This window comes from Cavia porcellus, unplaced genomic scaffold (genome assembly GCF_034190915.1).
Source record: "Cavia porcellus strain 051 isolate PalLab524CR breed Dunkin Hartley unplaced genomic scaffold, mCavPor4.1 scaffold_21, whole genome shotgun sequence".
Lineage (NCBI taxonomy): Eukaryota > Metazoa > Chordata > Mammalia > Rodentia > Caviidae > Cavia > Cavia porcellus.
Genome location: NW_026947504.1, coordinates 6,718,964 through 6,739,556, shown reverse-complemented (window position 1 = coordinate 6,739,556; position 20,593 = coordinate 6,718,964). Strand labels below are relative to the sequence as shown.

The 20,593-nt window shown below is 41.9% G+C and overlaps 1 long non-coding RNA gene and 1 other non-coding gene across 3 annotated transcripts; both read right to left on the bottom strand.

Annotated features, from left to right (window-relative positions):
* Window positions 1-185: 185 nt before the first annotated feature.
* Window positions 186-20,575, bottom strand: LOC101788556 (uncharacterized). Of its 2 annotated transcripts, XR_010041602.1 has the most exons (6): window positions 20,438-20,575; window positions 19,575-19,613; window positions 17,034-17,123; window positions 16,242-16,317; window positions 14,468-14,484; window positions 186-2,262 (listed from the first exon to the last, which is right to left on the bottom strand). It is a non-coding gene; the product is annotated as an uncharacterized LOC101788556 (long non-coding RNA). The 2 variants fall into 2 exon arrangements; XR_010041603.1 differs by lacking the exons at window positions 186-2,262; window positions 14,468-14,484 and adding an exon at window positions 14,573-16,154.
* Window positions 16,467-16,667, bottom strand: LOC111753796 (small nucleolar RNA SNORA74). Its single transcript, XR_002788579.1, has one exon. It is a non-coding gene; the product is annotated as a small nucleolar RNA SNORA74 (small nucleolar RNA).
* Window positions 20,576-20,593: the final 18 nt, after the last annotated feature.

Below are 20,593 nucleotides of genomic sequence, written 5' to 3'. Positions count from 1 at the left end.
TTGCTCAGCGTGCGTCAGGCCCCGCCCCCTGCTCGGCACGAGCACCTGGCTCGCGCCCTGGGTCGCAATAGTTTAGCTGAGGCAGGAAACGGAGCGAGAGAGCGCTTGGCTTGTTTTAGTCTCATTCTCAAACAGGTGTTGTCCCCCAAGTCCTCTGTAGCAAGCTTAACTACTGGTTTATTACTAGTAATAGGCGGGATTACCTGGTTTAAACTTAATTTCTATCGTAAATTATCTACAGAAGGTTGTTTTGTTTTTCCTTTGAGGTCCTGGGTATTGAACTAGAGCATTTGTACTGAACTGCTTCCCCAAATCGTTTTGCTTTGTTTGCGATAAGGTCTCAGGTTGTGAGGCTTGCCTTCCAACTTACTATGTAGCCCAGGCTGGCCTCCAACTCTGGACAATCTACCTGCTTGAGCCTCTGGAGTGCTGAGATCACAGGATTAAAAACCTTTGCTATGTGTTAAAAAAAACACCTGTTTTTTTTTTGTTTTTTTTTTTTTTTTCTTTTGTATCGGTACCGGGGATCGAACTCATGACCGCCTGCTTACAAGGCAGGTGCTTATGCCGCTGAGCTAAATCCCCAGCCCCATACACCTGGTTTTTAATCTTAGAAATTTCAGTGCAGGATAATCACTGGTAGAAGGCCGCCAGCCCATTCCCTCAAAAAGACCAGAAAAGAGTGACATTGCCATTTGTTGAATTTGATTGCAAAACACCCTTGGAAGTGAGATACTTGTTCCAAATTCCTGTAGAGATTTTTCAGATAAACCACTCAAGCATGTGAGATTTGGAAGGCAGGAATTTTCCATCACAATGATAATTATAGAATGCTTACTATGAGAAAGCAAAACAATTTACACTAAAGTTTTAGAAAGCAACTACACACAACTTTACAATAACTGATAGGTGACTACTTTTTTTTGTTTTGTTTTGGTGCTGGGGATCCAACTCATGACCTCATTACACCACTGAACTAAATCCCCAGCCCCTAGATGACTGCTTTTAACATCCCATTTGATAAAAGACAAAAAGACAAACGTGAGAAAGCTAGTAGTCTTAGAGATGTAATTAGGCACTTTCTGAATAGCATGCTATAAAAATAAAGTCAGCACAGTGATGTGCCCACACCTCTAATGCCACTACTAACTGAGGTTGAGGTAGCAGGATCATATAATTCCATCTGGGTAAGTTAGCCAGATCTTGTCTCAAAATTTAAAAATTTAAATGAGGGAAGAGAGGCTGGGCATACAGCTCAGTGCAAAGACCCTGTGTTCAATGCCCAGTACTAGCGTAGAAAAAAAAAAGGGTAACACCTTGGGCTGACTAACAAGCCCCAGTTCATGACATTAGACAATTTTAATCTAATAATGGAAGTATTTTGGGAGTGCCTCCTGGGTCATTAAGGTAAGCCTCAGGGAAACAGGCAAACTGTAATCCTAGCACTCTGGAAGACTAAAACAGGAGGTTTGCTGTACATTAGAAATCAACCTAGTGCCAGGAATTTAGCTCAGTGGCGTAAGTGTCTGCCTGGCAAGTGTGAGGTATTGAGTTCACTCCCCCGTGCCAAAACAAACAAACAAAAAAAATCAACCTGGGCTACATAATAAGTTCAAGGCCAGCCTGAACTACATAGCAAAACTCTGTCTTAATAAACCAAACAAACCAGGTAAGGTGGCACATACCTATAATCCTAGCACTCAGGAGGATGAGGCAGGAGGATCCTTGTGTAAGTTACAGATTGAGTTCAAGACCAGCCTTAAATACATAGTGAGACTCCGTCTCAAAAACAAGAACAAACAAACAAAAAACCACAAACAACCACACAAAACAAAACCACCAAAAAACCTTAGATAAAAGTAATCTTTGTCCTCAAGGAATTTATATGAAGACAGACACTGAACCAATAAAAAGGACTTTATAAACTTAGCTAGATGGGTAATCTGAGAAATGGGAAGCTTTCCTCAAAATCTGAAGTTTGAGCTAATACTTTTTTTTTTCTTTTCATCAGTACCGGACATCGAACTCACAACTGCCTCCTTGCAAGGCAGGTGCTTATGGTGCTGAGCTAAATCCCCAGCCCCTTGAACTAATACTTGACCATCAGGTTATTAACCAAAGGAAGGGAGTAAAACAGTATTCAGGCAGAAGGAAATGCACATGTAAAACCCATACTATCACAGGTAGATCTTGTGGATTTAGCTCTGTGGCACAAGTTCCTCCCTGGCAAGTGCGAGGTTGTGAGTTCGACCTCCACCACCACTAAAAAAAAAAAAAAAAAGATGAAGAAGTAAGTAAGATGTCATTTTCCCTGGGGTTACAAATGCAAAGACAGTCAAATGAAGCCCAAAATAAACTGGTGGGTACAAATCATGATTAGTAGCACTCAAAATAAAATAATGGCATGCTGAATCACACTTTTTTTCTTCTTCTTTTGGTACCAGGAATTGAACTCATGACCTCATTCTTGCCAGGCAAGCACTGTGCCACTGAGCTACATCCTCCAGCCCTCAGACTTTTTATTTTTAGTACTAGGGATTGAACCCAGGACCTTTGCACCGATTTACATACCTACTTTTTCACTAAACTGCTAAATTGCCCAGTCTGGGCTGAAACTTTCAATCCTTTTGCCTCAGCCTCCTGGAGCATTTTTGAAAAATTATTTGTTTTGGCAAAAGACACAGAACAGAAAATAGACAAACTAAAAAGAGAATTTAGGAAGAAAAGAACCAAATGTTGTCAATTCAATTGGGGATGGGAAATGAGGGAAAGAAAAGTCATGGATGACACCTCTATAGTTGGCCATACTGTTCATTAAAATAAAATGCACTTGGCTGGGCATGGTGGAGCATCCCTGAAATCCCAGTGTTCAGGAACCTGAGGCAGGAAGATCACTAGAGCTCAAGGCCAGCCTGCACTACACAGCAAAACCCTGACTCAAAAAATTGAGTCTGTCTCAAAAAACAAACAAAAGATAAAGTGCACTGGAAATCCATCAATTGCACAGGCAAGGCAAGTTTAGTTGGGACACATAAATTTTATAATAAGGAGGGTTATATGTGGGTCTTGAATTGATGGGAAGGTATAGGTTAGCAAGAAATTATGACAACTGATATAAATGCATGGACGTTGAAAGATATTGTGAAGTACATAGTGAAGAATGGCCTGAGGATTAAGCCTTGAAACCAATTATAGCAAGAGATCTAGTGAACGAAGTGGAGGGTGAGGACAGGTATGGCAGTATATGCTTGCAATCTCAATACCTCGGAGGCTGACGCAGGCAGATCCCCTCAAGTTTGAGGCTAGCTCAGGCTACAAATAAGATCAAGGCCAGCCTGAACTGAATAGCTAAACACTGTCTCAGGAAAAAAAAATGGTGAGAAAAGCAACAATATTGAGTAGGCAAAACATAGGAAAATACGAAATATGTTGTTTAAAAATGAAAACACTTCACAAAGTGATGAACAATAGAAGGCATGGTGGTGCACACCTGTGGTCCCATCACTTGGAAGGCTGAAGCAGAAGGACTGTTGTGAGTTTGAGACTGGTTTGAGTCACATAGTGAGTTCAAGGTCAGTCTGAACTGCACAATGAGACCCTGTCTCAAAAAAAAAAAAAAAAAAAAGGTGATGACACCAGGCATGGTGGTGCACCCTGTAATTCCAGCACAAGGGAGGCTGAGGCAGGAGAATTGTTATGAGTTTGAGGCCAGCCTAGGGTACTCAGTTCAAGGCTAGCTTGGACTGCACAGCGAGACCTGTCTCAAAAAATAAAAAAGCCAAAACAAGATGAAGACTAAAAACAAAATTTAGCAACATAGATAGCATTAATAATACTGACAGTTGCTTCCAGTAGAGGAAATCAGACCAGAGTAACTGAATTTGTTAACTATAAGGAGATAGAAAGTATGCAATGAAAGAAAAACTTTGCATATGGAAAAAATGCAACTGATAAAGCAGACGAGCAAAGTTTCTTGTTTTACTCTAGAAGGCAATTCGTTACAGTAGGGACATCTTAAGTAAAAAGTGGTTGAAAAAGTGGAAGAGAGGAGACTATCTATAATGAATTTTACCTAAATGACAATGGGATCTGGAGACAGAAGTTCCTTTATTGTAATGGAGAGGACAGTGCTAAGCTTGTATTAGATTTGTTGAAAGACATGGCTGTTAGAGGCAGATGACTCTTTTTTCTGTGATCATATCACCTGCTGACAGCTCAAGTTGCAAAGCAAAAATTTTTGAAACAGTAAATAACCAGGCATCCCAGCACAATGGGAGTCTGAAACTGGAGGAGCCCAAATTGGAGGCCAGCAACTTAGCAACTTAGTGGAAACCTGTCTAGGGGGTCAATGGACAGGCTAGGGTAGTATCTTATTGTAATCCCAAATACTGTGTGCACTCACCCAAGTATAGTAAGCCTCTTTCTAGTTTTCCTCACAATCCAAAAAGTTATCTTTGTAATCCTGAGACGTCATTGGAATCCCAGCAAGTTAATTCCAATCTACCACCACCAATGCAACCCACGATGAGAGTAAAGACACCAAGACATATTCCAAATTAAGGGAAGCCAAGGGGTCTTAAATCCAATCCCCATGAGGACATGTGGACAAAGGCCCTGATCCTAGGCCCTTCCCAGAATTTATTATCTTGTGAAGAAGAGGGGTGGCTCAGGGATGAGTGACAGTGAGGATGGTTGGAATTACAAATTTGAGCTGGCTAGCCAGGTGAGAGAAAGAGAAATGCAGAAGGATCAATTCACATAATTTAATTAAGGTAGCAACAGAATTGTTTGGGGAGGCAGTTCTTCAGTTTCTGATAAGCAAACTCTTGTGCCCTGGGGAGTCATAGCCTCTTTACATTGAGGCTCATACCCAGTTGACATTCCCAGCGCTAATGTCTCTAACATCCCGCTGTGCTCATGTCTTGTACTCATATCCTGTGCGTAGAACACTATGAGAGGTAACAAGACTGTCTGTTGGCCTTATTTGCAATGCTTAGAGCCAATTGAGGAGAGAATGGAATACCATAGCCAGCTCTCTACATATCAGTATAAGGTAGTAAGTCTCCCAATAATCAAATAATCAAAGTAATTGTTTTGCATCCAAGGGGAGTCACTGGAATTGTCTCCTACAAAGGCCCTGGGTTCAATCCTCAGCACCACATAAAGCAAAAATAAAAATGGAGGAAGGGAGAAAGACAGAGAGGGGCAGAGAGAATAAAACTACAATCTCATGGAGTTTTGTATGGACAGGATGATTTTCTCCAGGCTTGGATAAGGAATCTAGTAGGATTCCTCAGGGGTTGGGGCTCACCTAAATAAATGAGCATTAAGCTTGCCATAAACCTATCTTTGGATAAGGTAAATTTTTGGAGGGGATCCTAACTCTTCAGTTAACCTTGCATCTTGCTTCCACTTGAATCCTGATCCAAACTGATCTTGGGTAAATCCTACCCCTTATGTTGTCCTCAGCTCTTAAGCAAGAGGCCATGGCCCACTGGCAGATAGTGGCCCACTGGCACAGAAACACAGGTGCTTGTCAAATCTCAGTTCAGATATGCATTTATCCTTGTTTGCATAAGGCTCTAATGCCATCTGGTGATTGTATAGAGAATAAAAGTCAAGCTTTAGAAAAAAAGGAGTCAAGTGTTTCAGTGGAGTATTTATTGAAGATCTGCATAGTGGTAGGGAAAGCTCAGAGGCTCAGCAGCAAAGATGCATAGGGAAAACAAAGTTAATATTTGACTCCTGGAATGCTTATTCAGTGGACACTGTACAAGGCTGGGAATGCAATGATGGAAAAGACAAATCACCAGCCCTTTAGTACCCTGATCTGATTTTTTTAGAAGCTGGGTCTTACTACGCAGTCTGAGCTGGTCTTGAATTCACTATGTAGCCCAGAGTGGCCTCAAACTTAAGAGAAATTTTTGAAACAGCCATTGTGATAAGTAGATAACCACACATCCCAGCACTCGGGGAGACAGAGGCAGGAGGAGCCTAATTTTGAATTCATCTCGGGCAACTCAGCAACTTAGTGAAAAACTATCTTGGGGGTGGGGAGGGTTGATTATCCTTCTGCCTTGGCCTTCTGAGTACTGGGATTACAGGTGTGGGACACCATGCCCAGCTAGCAATTTCTACTTCATTATAATTAGCTCAATAGTGAGCACAGCCACTGGGGATTTAGCTCAGCAGCACAAACACCTGACTGACAAGTGCAAGGTCCTGAGGTTGCTCCTCAATAGGAAAAAAAAAAAAAAAAAAAAGTAGTGAGTACAAACTACCATCCTCTGTTTTACAAAAGAGATTAAGAAGGTGGGAATGTCAGGTTTGGTGGTATATGCATATGCATGTGCAAGGTTTGAGTTAGATTCCCAGCATGAGAAAATAACAGATTAAGAAGCTTGCCTGTGATAATCCAGCTAGGAAAAAAACAAGATATTCTAATTACATTATATTGCCTTCAGCGGAGCTCTGAGTTCAGCATTCACTGGAATAGATTCAATGCCCTGGAGTCATATCATTTTTTAAAGGTCACTTAAAACAAACTGTAACCAATGACTACTTCAGCAGGATCAGGAGGAGTGTTATATGGAGTTCAACAACAACAAAAAATGTATGTATCAGGAAAACAAAAATTTGTATAAATATTTTAATGCTAAATTTACTGAGTCATCATGAGATTACCTTTGGCCTCTTCTATCAATTTTATGATGTCTCAACAAATGGTCAAAATGGTGGCCATCATTTCTAGACATTAGTTTGGCAAACTGGTGAAGTGTGTACACACTTTTTGATGGTCTCTTTCTCTATGTATATATATTTTGGGGGTAGTATTGAACCATAGGCCATCACACAGAGCAACATTCCTACCCCTTTTTTGGTTATATTTTGAGACAGGGTCTCTCTTCTAAAATTGCTCAGTTGCTCTGGGCCACCCAAACTTGTAATCCTCCTGCCCAAGCCTCCCATAGTGCTGAGATTTTGACATGTGTAATGTCTGGGTAGGGGATGGTTTATTTTTGAGACAAAGTCTTGTTATGGAGTTTAGGCTGATCTCAAGCTCACAATTTACTTGCCTCAACCTCCTGAGTGCTGGGATCAGTTATGTGCCACCACATCTGGCAAGGGGCTGGTTTTATTTGGTAGCGGGGATTGAACTCATGATAAGGTAGGCGCTTGTGCTCTTGAGTCCTATTTCCAGCCTTTAGGGGATGGTTTTAAAAGGAACTTTTATACCAGGCATGGTGGCACATATCTGTGATACAAGCAACTTAGGAGGCTGAGGCAGGAGGATCACTGAGTTCAAGGCCAGCCTGGGGTATATAGTGATTTCAAGGTCAGAATGAACTACATAGCAAGACCCTGTCTCAAGAAAAAAAAATTCTGACACTTTTACAGAATGAGGTCTGTAATTAGCTTTGTTAATCAAATGATGCACTGTGGTAGGGTTTTATGATACTGGAGAATGAAACCAGGACCTTGCATATTCTAGGAAGTACTCTACCAACTGAATCACATCCTTAATCTTTTAAGTTTTGGGACAGAGTCTTGCCAAATTGGCCAGGATGCCCTTGAACCTGCAACCCTCCTGCCTCCAGCCTCCTAAGTAGTTAGGCTTACAAATGTGGACTGCTAAGCCCAGCTAACTCAGGAATTTTTTGATAAGAGTCTTGCTATGTAGTTCACAATGGCCTTAAATACAAAGTATTTCTTTTGCCTCAGCCTCCCAAAGCTGGGATTATAGTAATTTACCATGCCCAGCTTTTAAATGTAGTTTTAATTTGTATTGAGACTGTTATTTCTCTATTCTAAGACTTTTATACTTACTTCTTCATATTAATCCTATCATACAGAATTGATTTCTTGAACATGGCATTTGGTTCCAGCATTTTTTTTACCTTGTTTTTTTTTTTTTTTTTTTTTTTTTTGGTACTGGGGATCAAACTCACAGCCTTGTGCATGCCAGGCAGGCACTTATGCCACTGAATCCCTGGCCCTTATTTGTGGCGTTTTTTTTTTTTTTTTTTTTTTTTGTCTTTTTCCATTTTTATCGGTACCAGGGATCAAACTCATGACTGGCTGCTTGCAAGACAGGCGCTTATACCGCTGAGCTAAATCCCCAGCCCCTATTTGTGGCGTTCTTGAAATTCAGTATTGGTAGATATGCTACTCAGGCTGGACTTGCCTCGGCATCTACAAGTGCTATGATTACTGGCATGAGATGTCATGCCAGTTACTGATACTGATCACAGATGTGAGCCAAAGGAAGCTACTGCAAAATTAAGTGCTTAAACTGTCAATTTCCTGAAACAAGGTTACATGACTTTTGGTGTAACAGTCGAGAAACATTTCTCGTCACTTGAGATTTTGGTGTGAAGCAGGTGTGGTCTAGGAGGTTGAGGCAGGATTTCAAATTTAAGAGCAACCTGGGCAATCTAGGAAGACTGCATCCAAGTGCAAAGGGCTGGGGACGTGACTTAGCATAAAGGCCCTGTGTTAAGGCTGCCAAAGTGTGAATGAGGGTGACTAAAGCAAGTTTTATTAATCTGTTGGGCTTTGGGGGTTTCATATGAAAGTACCAAAACTAGTTTTAGAGCCAGATTCATTGACCACAGCAGCTGCAACTGTGTAATTTTGCTAAGTGTACCTTGCTGAAAGGATTAAGAGACGTGTCAGACGATGTCCGCGCACTTCTGGCTCACCACCAACAGGCAGTAAATGGCATTCTGTGGCATCACATATCTTCAAGAACATGCACATCAATATTATAACATGTCAAAACTCAAAGATTCATTTTTATAGGACCCCAGAGCAATGTTAAAATTATTCACTTAAATTTGTTTTACCTTAGCCAGGCGTGGTGGCTCACACCTGTAATCCCAGCACTCAGGAGGCTGAGGTGGGAGGATCCTTGGGAGTTCGAGACCAGCCTGTGCTACAAAGTGAGCTCAAGGCCAGTCTGAATGGCATAGCGAGACTGTGTCTCAAAAAAAAAAATTTGTTTTACCTTAGTAGTCAGTATGGCTGCTAGAGATTACAGAAGTCACATTTTATTAAAAAAAAGAGGCCACACACGTATTTTATTAATGACTCAAACTTCAACAAATCCTTGGTAAATTTATTCTTTTTAATTATGACTGTAACTAGTTTCAAATAGTAGTTTATTAGTCCATGCCTTATTATCTACTGGCAAATTATTTGGTAGCTTTAGCATGGCACTTTTCCAACTTTTTTGATTCCATTTCTTTCTTTGGAGCATTCATGATTTCCACCATTTTCCTAAGGTCCTCCGTGTTTTAATCTGTATGTGCTTTAGAACCACTAAATTATGGCCACCACCTCTATAGTTACAAGGAAATATTTCTAATTTGATTTCAGAGCCTTATTAATTTGCTGTTACCACTTCAAAGTCCAAGTGGATGACTTTTTAATTATCCCATCTCATTACTCCTTGGGCTTATGTTTGGTGAGCTGCAAGTCTGAAGGTGCATCTTGTTTAAGTATCTTTTCATTTTCTATTATTTTAAGTTTACTTCCTGGGTTGATAACATGTAAATTCCTTATGGCAATAGTTTTATTGCTAATATTTAGAACTGGGAAATGATACTCCTTAAGAGATGTCTTCCAGGTGAAAGTTGGCTTTTGGGTTTTGAGTCTGTTGCGAGGTCCTCTTCAATTTATTGGGGATGAGAAGCTTCCGGCTATTTTGCCTAGGTCCTGGTTCTTCTGCACTGGCTTATACTATAAGTACTGTTTATGACTCTTAGATAATCTGTCTTTGGTACAGCAGAATGGCTGATTAGAACAATTATGTCATATTAACCAAAGTAGTACAATCAACCGTAAATGTTAGCATCACGAACAGCCTAGAAAATGACAAGCTGTGGCAACTATCGATTTACTACCTTTAACCATAAGAACTGTATTTGTGGTTATAACAAAATCCAAAACCCCAGAAAACTGTATACAGCAACTATGTCAATATGGTAATTTTACTCTCAGGAAAGAAAATTTAAAAGGAATTGGGGGAAAAATAGACGCGAAAGAGACTAGAAGTAACGCGAGAGGACAAAAATTATGCAACTCTTGTGAATCTGGTAAAGTAAAAAGGAAGGAAACAGAGAAATCAAGTAAAAACTGAACAACAAAAAACTAGAAACAACGTTCACACCCATAAAATCAAGATTCAAAGAGCCAGGTGTCTGGTGCATATCCGTAATCCCAGCACTTGGGAGGCTGATGTGGGATTGTTGCGAATTCAAAGTCAGCCTGAACTACATAGTGAGACCCTGTCTCAAAAAGGCAAAAAACACTCAAGATCAAGAAAAAAACGAACCAAACCAAACAATAGGGAAAAAAGGCCCATTTTAAATGTGTCTCTACTGTCATTGGTAAACAAAGCCCAGATCCATATTAAGTCTAGCGAGTGGGCAGCAAAGCCCAGTGGAGTGGACAATCCCAGCAGGCCAGCATCTTTACCTTCACTAAAGTTCAGGCTGGTTACTGGCAGTCTGGATCCCAAAGCATTCAGGGCCTCCTGCTGGCTTGAGGCTGGCTAGGCTTCACCCTGACCCTGAATCACTAGAGTTCTGAGCTAGGTTGGCTCCTCTCCAAGATGGCTACTCCTGGGGGATGTCTGAACTCCAATAACTCAAGCTGCTGCAGTCTCTCTATGGAAGCCTCTGGGGTCACCAGTAGTCAGTTATGTGTGTCTGCAGCTTCAGGTTACCCTTCCCACACAGCGAGCCAGGGCTTTGGGATTCGGCACATCTTGCCACCTCTTCCTTCTCCACTCACCTGGAAGTTCCCCATGGGCTTCAGTTCTCTCTACAGATCTCTGCAGGGTCCCAGGGACCTACTCTTCTTCTTTTCCTCATGTTGCTATATTTCAGCCTCTAGACACCAAATCTCAGAGAAACCATTTGTTTACCACTCTGCCATCTTCCTGAAAATCTCCTGACTTTGAGATATTACTGAAAAGCACAATATTCCGTTAACTATTGGGGACAGTATTATGGTAGTATTTATCAGCTGAAGCTCTTTTTTTTTTTTTGTCTTTTTCCTTTTTATCGGTACCGGGGATCGAACTCACGACTGCCTGCTGGCAAGGAAGGTGCTTATGCCACTGAGCTAAATCCCCAGCCCCTATATCTGAAGCTCTTTAGTCAGCTGTCAGTGGAAGTGGGCTGCTTGGGTAAAAGAGAATGCAAGGTGCCACAATACTTATAATGGGTGTTCAGCGAGTCACAGAAGGGAGCTGTCAGCTCAGTGTAGAAAATACAAATTGAAGCCAGAAAGGAAAAACACTACATATTAAAACTACAGGAAAAATACTTCTCAAGGAGGTATTGGCTTGAATTGGCTTGGCGTTGGGGATTTTGCTTAGCAGTACAAGTGCCTGCCTTAGTACAAAAACAAAAACAAAAACAAAACAAAAAGAAAGCCAAGGGTCAGAGATATAGCTCAGTGGCAAGCTGAGCTACTTAGCAAGTGAGATTCCCAGTTAACTCAGCGGCATAAGTGCCTGTCTTGCAAATGCGCAGTTGGTGATCCCTGGTACCAGAAAAAAAATTGAAAAGTAGTACTATAAATCCACAACCACTCAAAAATAGAGGTTTTCAGGGCCAGGGGTTTAGCTTAGCGGCATAAACACCTGCCCTGGCAGGTGTGAGGTCATGAGTTCAATCTCTGGTACCCCTCCCAAAAAATAAATAAATAAAATAAAAAGAGGTATTCAAAAAAAGGGAAGGGGCTAGGGATTTAGCTCAGCAGCATAAGTACCTATGTGGCAAGAGCAAGGTCATGAGTTCGACCCTTAGCACACATGTGCACATACACACACACACAATAAGCCAAAAGTGTAAGCAAAAATCAAATCATAAAAAAAGGACAAATAGAATTTCTTTTTTGTCTTTTTCGTTATCAGTACCGGGGATCGAACTCACGACTGCCTGCTTGCAAAGCAGGCGCTTATGCCGCTGAGCTAAGTCCCCAGCCCCAACAGAATTTCTAATATTGCCTATAAGGAACCTTTTTTTAAAAAAGAAACCTACTGGGGCTGGGGATTTAGCTCAGTGGCATAAGCACCTGCCTTGTAAGCAGGCAGTCGTGAGTTTGATCCCCAGTACCAAGAAGGGAAGAAAAAAAAAAAAAGCCTGCCTGGCAAGTGCAAGGTCCTGAGTCTGATTCCCAACACACACAAAAAAAGAACTGAAAGAAAAAAAACATCTTAAATATGGGGATTATGCAAGGCTTGACAGAGTATATTGAGGTGAACAAAAATGCTGTTTACCAATTAATCTTAACCTCAACGTCCAGCAGTTCAGTGAATAAAGCTGTACACCCATTAGGGAACCCATTTTTGATAAATTGATAACTAGCATACCACATATGCTAGTTATCAATTTCACAATGATCAAAGCTGTGTAATACTTTTTGAGACAGGGTCTCACTGTGCAGTTCATACACTCACTATGTTGGCCTTGTGCTCACTTTGTAACCCATGTTGGTCTCAAACTCTCAGCCCTTCTGCCTCAGCCTCCCCTGTGCTGGGATTACAGGTGTGGCTAAAGCTGTATAATACTTTGAAGAAAATAAAACATTACTAGATCATTACCCAAAGTATCAACACAGTCAACTCCATAGGGATATCCATGGTAAATTTCTTTGAACATAATTTCAAGTAACTTGTGTGGATATCTATCCTTAAAAGTGGTATAACTCCCTATTCTTTCAATGAAGCATAGTCTGAAAATGAAAATAAGTAGATAAGTGGAGAAATCTGGCAAATAAGACCTTAGCCAAGTGACCTAAGTCAATTACCAACAGGATTAAGTCATGCTTGATAATATATCCTTTTTTTTCAAATCCATTTTAGTGATATACCCTCGCTATGTGATTAAGATAGTATTTTATCTGAGGTCTTTCTTCCCCAAAACTGTAAAATATACCCAAATCTTAGGGGCAGGATTGGCTTGGGAGAATAATCTCAAAGGGACTTCTTCCCAGAAATTACAATGTAGCAGGATCCTGATATTGACAAAGGACAAGTACAGCTTAGTGGTAGAACAGTTACTTGGCACAGTTAGTGCTCTGCATTCCATCTCTAGCACTGTCAAAACAAAAGCTAAATCTTAACAAAATACTATTTAATATTCATGTACCAGTATTAGCCTATTAATAGTGAACAATCACAACATACTAATATAAAGCATCAATTAGGGTAAAATGCGTATGTCTTTCATGGGAATTCTGAATATGGCTGAATCCATATTCCTAAATTTTTTGTAAATCTAAAATCCTGCTTCCAAGTGTGGTGGTGCACACCTCCAAGGGCAGCACTTGGGAGGCTGAGGCAGGAGAATTGTTGCAAATTTGAGGCCAGATTGAACTGCATATTGAGGCCCTGTCTCAAAACAAAACCACACCAAACCCAAAACCAAGCCAAAAACTGCACATACACATAAAAAAACAACAAAAAAATCACACTATGTTAAAATAATTTATTTTATCACCTCTTTCTCAAAGAATGCTTTAATAAGCAACACAGGACATTCTCATACCCCAAAGAGCGTTTACTAGACAAGCAAGCCAAATAAATACTATATTCCTTTGAGCCTGTATTAGGTTTCTTAATTGACAAATATATGATCTAATAAGTTTGCTCATTATAAGTTTTCCTAAGTAACAGGAGAAAGAATGTTGCTAAGCAAAGATTTTAAGTATTACAGTTAATTTGTTAATTCAGTGAAACTGTCTTCCAAGAGAATATTGACAGGTCCATTAACTAGAGCTGTTCATAAAGTCCTAATTAAGCAACAAGATTCACAGGAGCCATTGTAACTCTTTTTAAGTTCTTAATTAGTTGCTCATAGCAGGCAGTTTTCCTTTGTGTAAATTCCTAGGCACTTAGCTACCTTTTCATGTCCTTTTGGGGTTTGCAGGATTTATCCCTCTGGGCTCTATTTTCCTGATTGAAATGTGAGACATGATCCAAAATTTCAATGCAAAAACATCCTTCCACTAGGCATGGTGATGCATCCCTGTAATCCCAGCACATGGGAGGCTGAGGCAGGACTGCTGAATTAGAGCTCAGCCTGGCCTATACATTGTACGTCAAATCAGTTTGGACTATCAGACCTTATCTCAAAACAAATCAAACAAAAAAACTTCAGTCACTAACTCCCTTGAATCCATCAAGAAATGACATAAAATGATACATGTCACAGCACTTATTAATTGCACCCTCCATCTACCTTTAGTGTTTTCCCTTTTAATGTAGAATGGGACTGAACTCTTAAAATTTGGTCACCAGTATAAAGAAGGTATTTGTGTTTATTTCTACAGTTGGCAGCTTGTACATTTAGACCAGTAAACCCTACCAGGCTAATTTGTTTCCATTGCAACATGGAAGGATAGAGATGAGTAAGAAGCTATATTGAATTTTACTCCGTCTTCTTATACTCACCAGGACATGTTTCTTTGCTAGAGAGAAAAAAAAAAAAAGGGAAAGAAAATCAAGTCAATAGGGATAAGGAGGTGACTCATTAACTTCACGCCATCAATTCGGAAATCCCACTAAATTACTTTAATGTGCATGATTATGCCACTGAAAACTCTTGGGGCACTGAAGTACAGACACACAAACACTGAAGGAATCACCCCTTTTTAAGTAGGAGCACAGGAATCTTTCTTTCAACATGAGAGCCCTAGTGTGGTTAGGGAGGCCTGGAGCACTCAAGGAACACAGACTCCAGATTTAAAACTCTATGGAGGGCTGGATTTATTTATTTGGTACTAGGGACTGAATTCACGACCTTGCTCTTGCCAGGCAAGTGCTTGTGTGCTGAGCTAAATCACCGTCCTGAGGACTGGGTTTATAGCTCAGTGGTAGAGTATAGCCCTGGGTTCAAAACTCTGTCATACACTGGGCACATGCCTGTAATCCCAGCAGCTGGGAAATTGAGGCAGAAGGCCTGCCATGAATTCGAGGCCAGCCTGGGCTACGTAGTGAGACTCTCAAAGAATCAAAACCAAGCACAACAAAACTCAGTGCACAGTTGGATGTGATGATACGCTCCTGTAGTCCCAGCATTTGGGAGCTGAGGCAGGCAGATCATTGCAAATTCAAGACCAGCCTGGGCTACAAAGTGAGCCCATGGCTAGCTAAACTGCATAGCTAAAAACAAAAAAACAAAACAAACAACAACAACAACAAAAACTGTAAAAGAAGGGAAGACTCTAAGGCAAAGGTAATATAACAGAGAACTTCTAGCGGTCATTTTGGCACTGCTCCATATCTGCTACTACTGAGCTGTTCAACTTTCAGGACCTGAATTTTATTCTGTAGAAGATGTTGGGAATCACAGTCCACCAGCCAATCTATCCTGCTATCTAGTTTTGAAAGACCCCAGGAAAAAAATGGTTTTCAACTATAAAAATGTTCGGAGAATTTTTTTCTTTTTTTTTTTGAGACAGTGTCACTGTGCAGTTCTGGCTGGCCTTCAGGTCATAGTGATCATCCAGCCTCAAGAGTGCTGGGATCAGGGGCTGGGGATTTAGCTCAGCGGCATAAGTGCCTGCCTCGCAAGCAGGCAGTCTCCAGTTCGATCCTCGGTACCATAAAAAGGAAAAAGACCAAAAAAAAAAAAAAAAAAAAAAAAAGAAATTTAAACGTTTTATTGCAACATACATGCACTATATCTTTAGCCCTTTTTAATTTTTTGAGACAGGGTCTTGCTAATTTGTCCCTGCTGGGTTTGAATTTGCTTTTCTCTTGCCTTAGCCTCCCACAGTGCTGGGGTCACAGGAGTGAGCCACCATACCCAGCTGTCTTTCATGTTTCACCTGCAAATTAATTGCAAATACTACACGGCTGCATAAATCTAATATTTCTATCTTGCTCATTATATATATGAAGTATATCCTACCTCCACTCTAGGCCGACACATAATAAATGATCTATATTGGCTATATGTCTGAGCTGTCTTATATAGTAGTCACTAGACAGCCAGACACTGGGATTAAAAAACTGATTTAATTTGTATCAACTTAGTCATACATATAGTGCACAAGTATACAAGCTCTGGGAAATGACAGCTGGACTTTAGATTCTGAACATTTTTTTCTGGAACTTGGATTCTCTGTAATCTAAGCTGCAATAATATAACGGGGGTACTTATTCAGCAACACATATATTAATATAATAGAATTAGAACCTACATGACAAAAGGACTACATACATTGCTCAGTGTGACACAGGGCTGTCAGACATCTGAAGTCCCAATGGAGGCAGGGTCCTCATTCACATGAAGGTATCTAGGGTTAAAGGAGATAAAGGGTCATAGGCTGCTCCTACAAGTGTCCCCAAGGTACTAAAGATTAACTCAAGGCTTTGTGTTTACTCAAGGTAAGCACTCTGCCACTGAACTAGACCCCTAGCTCTCAGAAGTCCTTTTCTAATACAAAATGTTTGTACCCAGACTAGGATCAACTCCACAGCAGGAGCCAGTCCACTCTCAGAAGTACAAAACGCTGCCCGAAGGCACTGGGCCACAACACTAAAACAGCTTGTGACACCCAACCTTGATGAAGACAGCGCTTGCTCTCCCAACAGTGTAACACAATCATGGGCATCAGACTAGCCCAGATAGCTGACAACTGCTGGATTATTTCCAAAACACATATTTCAACTGTTTCAGATTACAGGCATCCCAGCAGGAGGGAGACATAGATACAAGGATCATCAGTCTCAAGCTGACCAAGCTTTCTGTAGTTTTGCCCGAAATTCAGTCTGGGCTTGGCAACCTAACATTGATATACTATTCTTTCCCTCATGAAATTACAATCTCCCTGTACAATTTGTCAGATGGAATACAGCAAATCTCCAAATCTTACTTTACATCATTCACCAAAATTCTACTTTCAATTTCCAGAGACTAAATTTGTTAGAAGCAGATACAAATGCTTCCCAATTGTTTCCGGATGGATACAAAGTAGCTAACAGCGCTGGCACAGAAGAGGCAGTCATTTACCTGAAAGGACATTTAGCTGAAAACTCCATGTGCAGCCTACCCACTATGTCCTCTCTTCAGGAGGGCAAAGAATACTGCTTCTTATATATCCTAAAAAGAAAAGCAAGAAAAGCTTTAGTGATCTATTGTACAAAGTAGTGTGTGTAATAACAAAGCATAATCTATTTTAAACTTGCTAGTATTTAGAAAGTATCCTCCATTCAAGCATGTTGGCATGTGCCTGTAATCCTAGCACTTGAGAGGCTTAGAAAGGACAGCTGTGAGTTCCAGGCAAATCTGCACTGCATAGCAAGACCCTGACTCAAAACAAAATTCCGTAATTACTGTAGTATACAAGCAATTAAAAGGACACGTAGAAGTTGAGTATTTCCTATAGATTTCACTGGTTACTACTGTTATGGTAAACTGAGGCCAGGGAGTTAGGTGAGGCTGAAGCAGGAGCCAAGTTTGTTTCAACCTGGACAGAGGTAGGCCAAGGGCGATAAGGCCACTGGTGCTGAGCACTGGGTGGGAAAGTTTTATGGTAGAGGGAGTCTGGCGGGGAGGAGTGAAAAATTTTGAAGCTAGGTTTGGGAGAGGGAGCCTTGTGGGTTTTGGCAGTATCTGAGTTTTCAGGTGAAGGTGTATGGGGCAGGTGCTTGTTTATCTTGTTCTCAGTCTGTCTTCCTATTATCTTCACGCCCCTATAGCGATGGATGGTATCTGACATCCCTGCCTTTCTGTTATGAGAAAAAAAGAATAGTTTCTCATGGCTACTACAAGCATAGCAGGATGTGTGGGCATCCTGTTGGAAAAAAGGCACCAGAGTAAAGTTATTAGAGGTCAGTGCCAGTCTTGTGGGAGTGCTGTATACTGATAGGTCATTAAAAATTCTCTTGCTGTTGCAGTTTGGACTTGGCTTTTTCTGGGGTCTTTTTTTTCCCTTTTGAGACAGAGTCTCTGTATGCAGTTCAGGCTGGCCTTGAGTTCATTTTGTAGCCCAGGCTGGTCTTGACCTTGCAAGGAGCCTCCTACCTCAGCTTCTTGAGTGCTAGGATTACAGGCATGCGCCACCACAGTTAGCTTAATGAGTATTTATTCCCCCCCCCCCTCTTGTACTGGGGATCAAAACTGCCACGCTCTTGTAAGGCAGGTGCTTATGCCACTGAGCTAAACTCCCTGCCCTATTTGGGGTCTTGCTATGCAGTTCAAACTGGCCTTGAACTCCCAGCAATCCTCCCGCTCAGTCTCCCGAGTGTTGTGATTATAGGAATGTGCCATCATGACAGGCCTGGACTTGGCTTTGAATGAAGTTGGTTTAATTTTATTAAACAGGGTTCAGAGTGGGGGATCATGATAATTATGTGCAGAGGGCCCATGATCCTCAGGAGAAAGGCCAGAAGCTGTTAGCTGTGATGGGGGTGTTTTTATCTAGCCTTCTGATGTGATTTTGGAGGTTTGTGACTGCCAGAAAGAGGACTCCAGATCTATTGACATAGAAATAGCATTTTTCTCCAAGAAAAACACATGTTCCTCTTTTTCCGCAGTTATGTATAATTAATGCTTTCCACTTTTGTAAGGTAACTGTGGCCAGAGTCTAACTCCTTTTGTAAACCTGTAATAGAGTTGGGAAGATCCTTTAGACTCTCAGTGAGGTCCGGAGAGGGACTGGAAAGCAAGTGATGCCAGTGCCACCAACAGGGGGATCATTACAGGGTCCAAGTTATGTCTAACTGCAATCTGATGTGGGGCAGGAGGAATTGGGAGGGCCTGGTCTCCAGAGACTATGTCTATTTTTGGGCAAAGGAAAATTAAGAGTACAGGTTTCAGGCCAGTTGGTGAGGAGGCAAGCACAGGCAGAAGTACTGCATAGCCAGATGAGACCAGGGTGTGTGTTTCTAGACATAAGTGGTGGTGTATGAAGACTATGGGTCTGTCTGTGGGTGGCCTGGTTTCATATCGAAGCCAAATTCCTACTGTCATAGCTAGTGCTGTCATGACCAGAGGAGGTACCTGGGTACCCCATGGAGAATTTCAATTATGAAATTCTTTAACCACTGGGAGAATGGAATCCATGTTTCTTGATTTCAATGAAACTTCTTCCTGTATCAGACTCTTTAAGTGCTTCATAGGCATTAAAAAACTTGTGATTTTTCTCTTTCTATTTACACATCCCTCCCCGATTTGGGCACTGTATTGCTTTTTTTCCTTCAAATCTAAAAACCACAAAACTTCAAAACATGTCAATCAGGGGTCAACAATGGTCCACAAGATAAATTTATACATACTAGTCAAACCTGTTAGACCAGAACCACTCAGAAAGGTAAGGACTTTAGGTTTATTCCTGCAAAAGTTATCCTCTTACAGATTTAACCTTACTGGATAAAGAACTATGCTGACATCCTGGAATAGTTAACACAAAAGTGTCATGAACCAGGTCCAGAATGCCAACCAGCTATTTGCTGCTGTTCTCCCAGCAGTGTAACACGTGCCCAGGTACACAGCAACCTAGGCAGCTGCCTACAACTGGGGCACAAATGGGGTGCAATGGGTTGTACTTACCTGGGGTCTCATCTACCTGAAGCCCAACACTGATCATTCCTGCAATCAAAGCATTCCAGGTTATAAACAGCCAGCAGTTTAGAAAGCACATGTAATAGCTTGTGAGGCCAGAGATACAGAAACAGTGGCAGACAAAGGGGGGTGGGCAGGAGGATGTAGCTCAGTGGGAAGGCCTCGAGTGCAATTTAGTACCGCAAAAAAGGATGCAATAACCAACAGGCTTACAAAAACTTGTTAACAAACGTATCTACACATTCACCATCATAATTCACCATACTTATTTAAGGTTAGGCTAGCTAAGCCCATATCTTTCCCCTGTCATTTTCAAATATTTCACCCATAATCTCCTCCAAAATTTTAGAGGAACGAGAGCATAATAGAGGATTCATTGTTTGTGTCTGGAAACATTATCTATCATTGGCCTGGGTCCTTTCCAGGCCTTGGGCCGAGGCTGACCCAACTCCACCCAGACACGTGCTCCTCACAACCTTCCCAAGTGCAGCGTGTGCCCCTGGCGCCTGAGACCAGAGGTCCCGGAGTCGGGGATGAGATGAATCCCCTGCGAGAAAACGGGACAGTGGAGCACAGCGGGGCTACTCTGGGCCTTCAAATTTCCAGTCTCTTTAAGATGCTTTCCAAGCCCAAGCCTGAGGTCACAAACAAGCGAACCTCAGTTGCGTCCCGGGCCCACATTTGTTCCCACCCCGTGAGAATAAACCCCTGCCGCCTGCCGCCTGCCGCCTGCCGCCTGCCGCCTGCCGCCTGCCGCCTGCCGCCTGCCGCCTGCCGCCTGCCGCCTGCCGCCTGCCGCCTCCCGCCTGCCGCCTCCCGCCTCCCGCCTCCCGCCGGCGGACCCATCTCACCCGCACGCGTCCAGAGCTCCGCAGAGCGAACCAGCCTGCTCAGAGGCCGCAGGTGAAAGGGCAGTCGGGAGGCGAGGGGAACCCCGCCCCGCCCCGCCCCGCATCGGTCGATGGGCGGAGCCCACACAGGCCCGGGCACAAGCCCCGCCCAGGAAA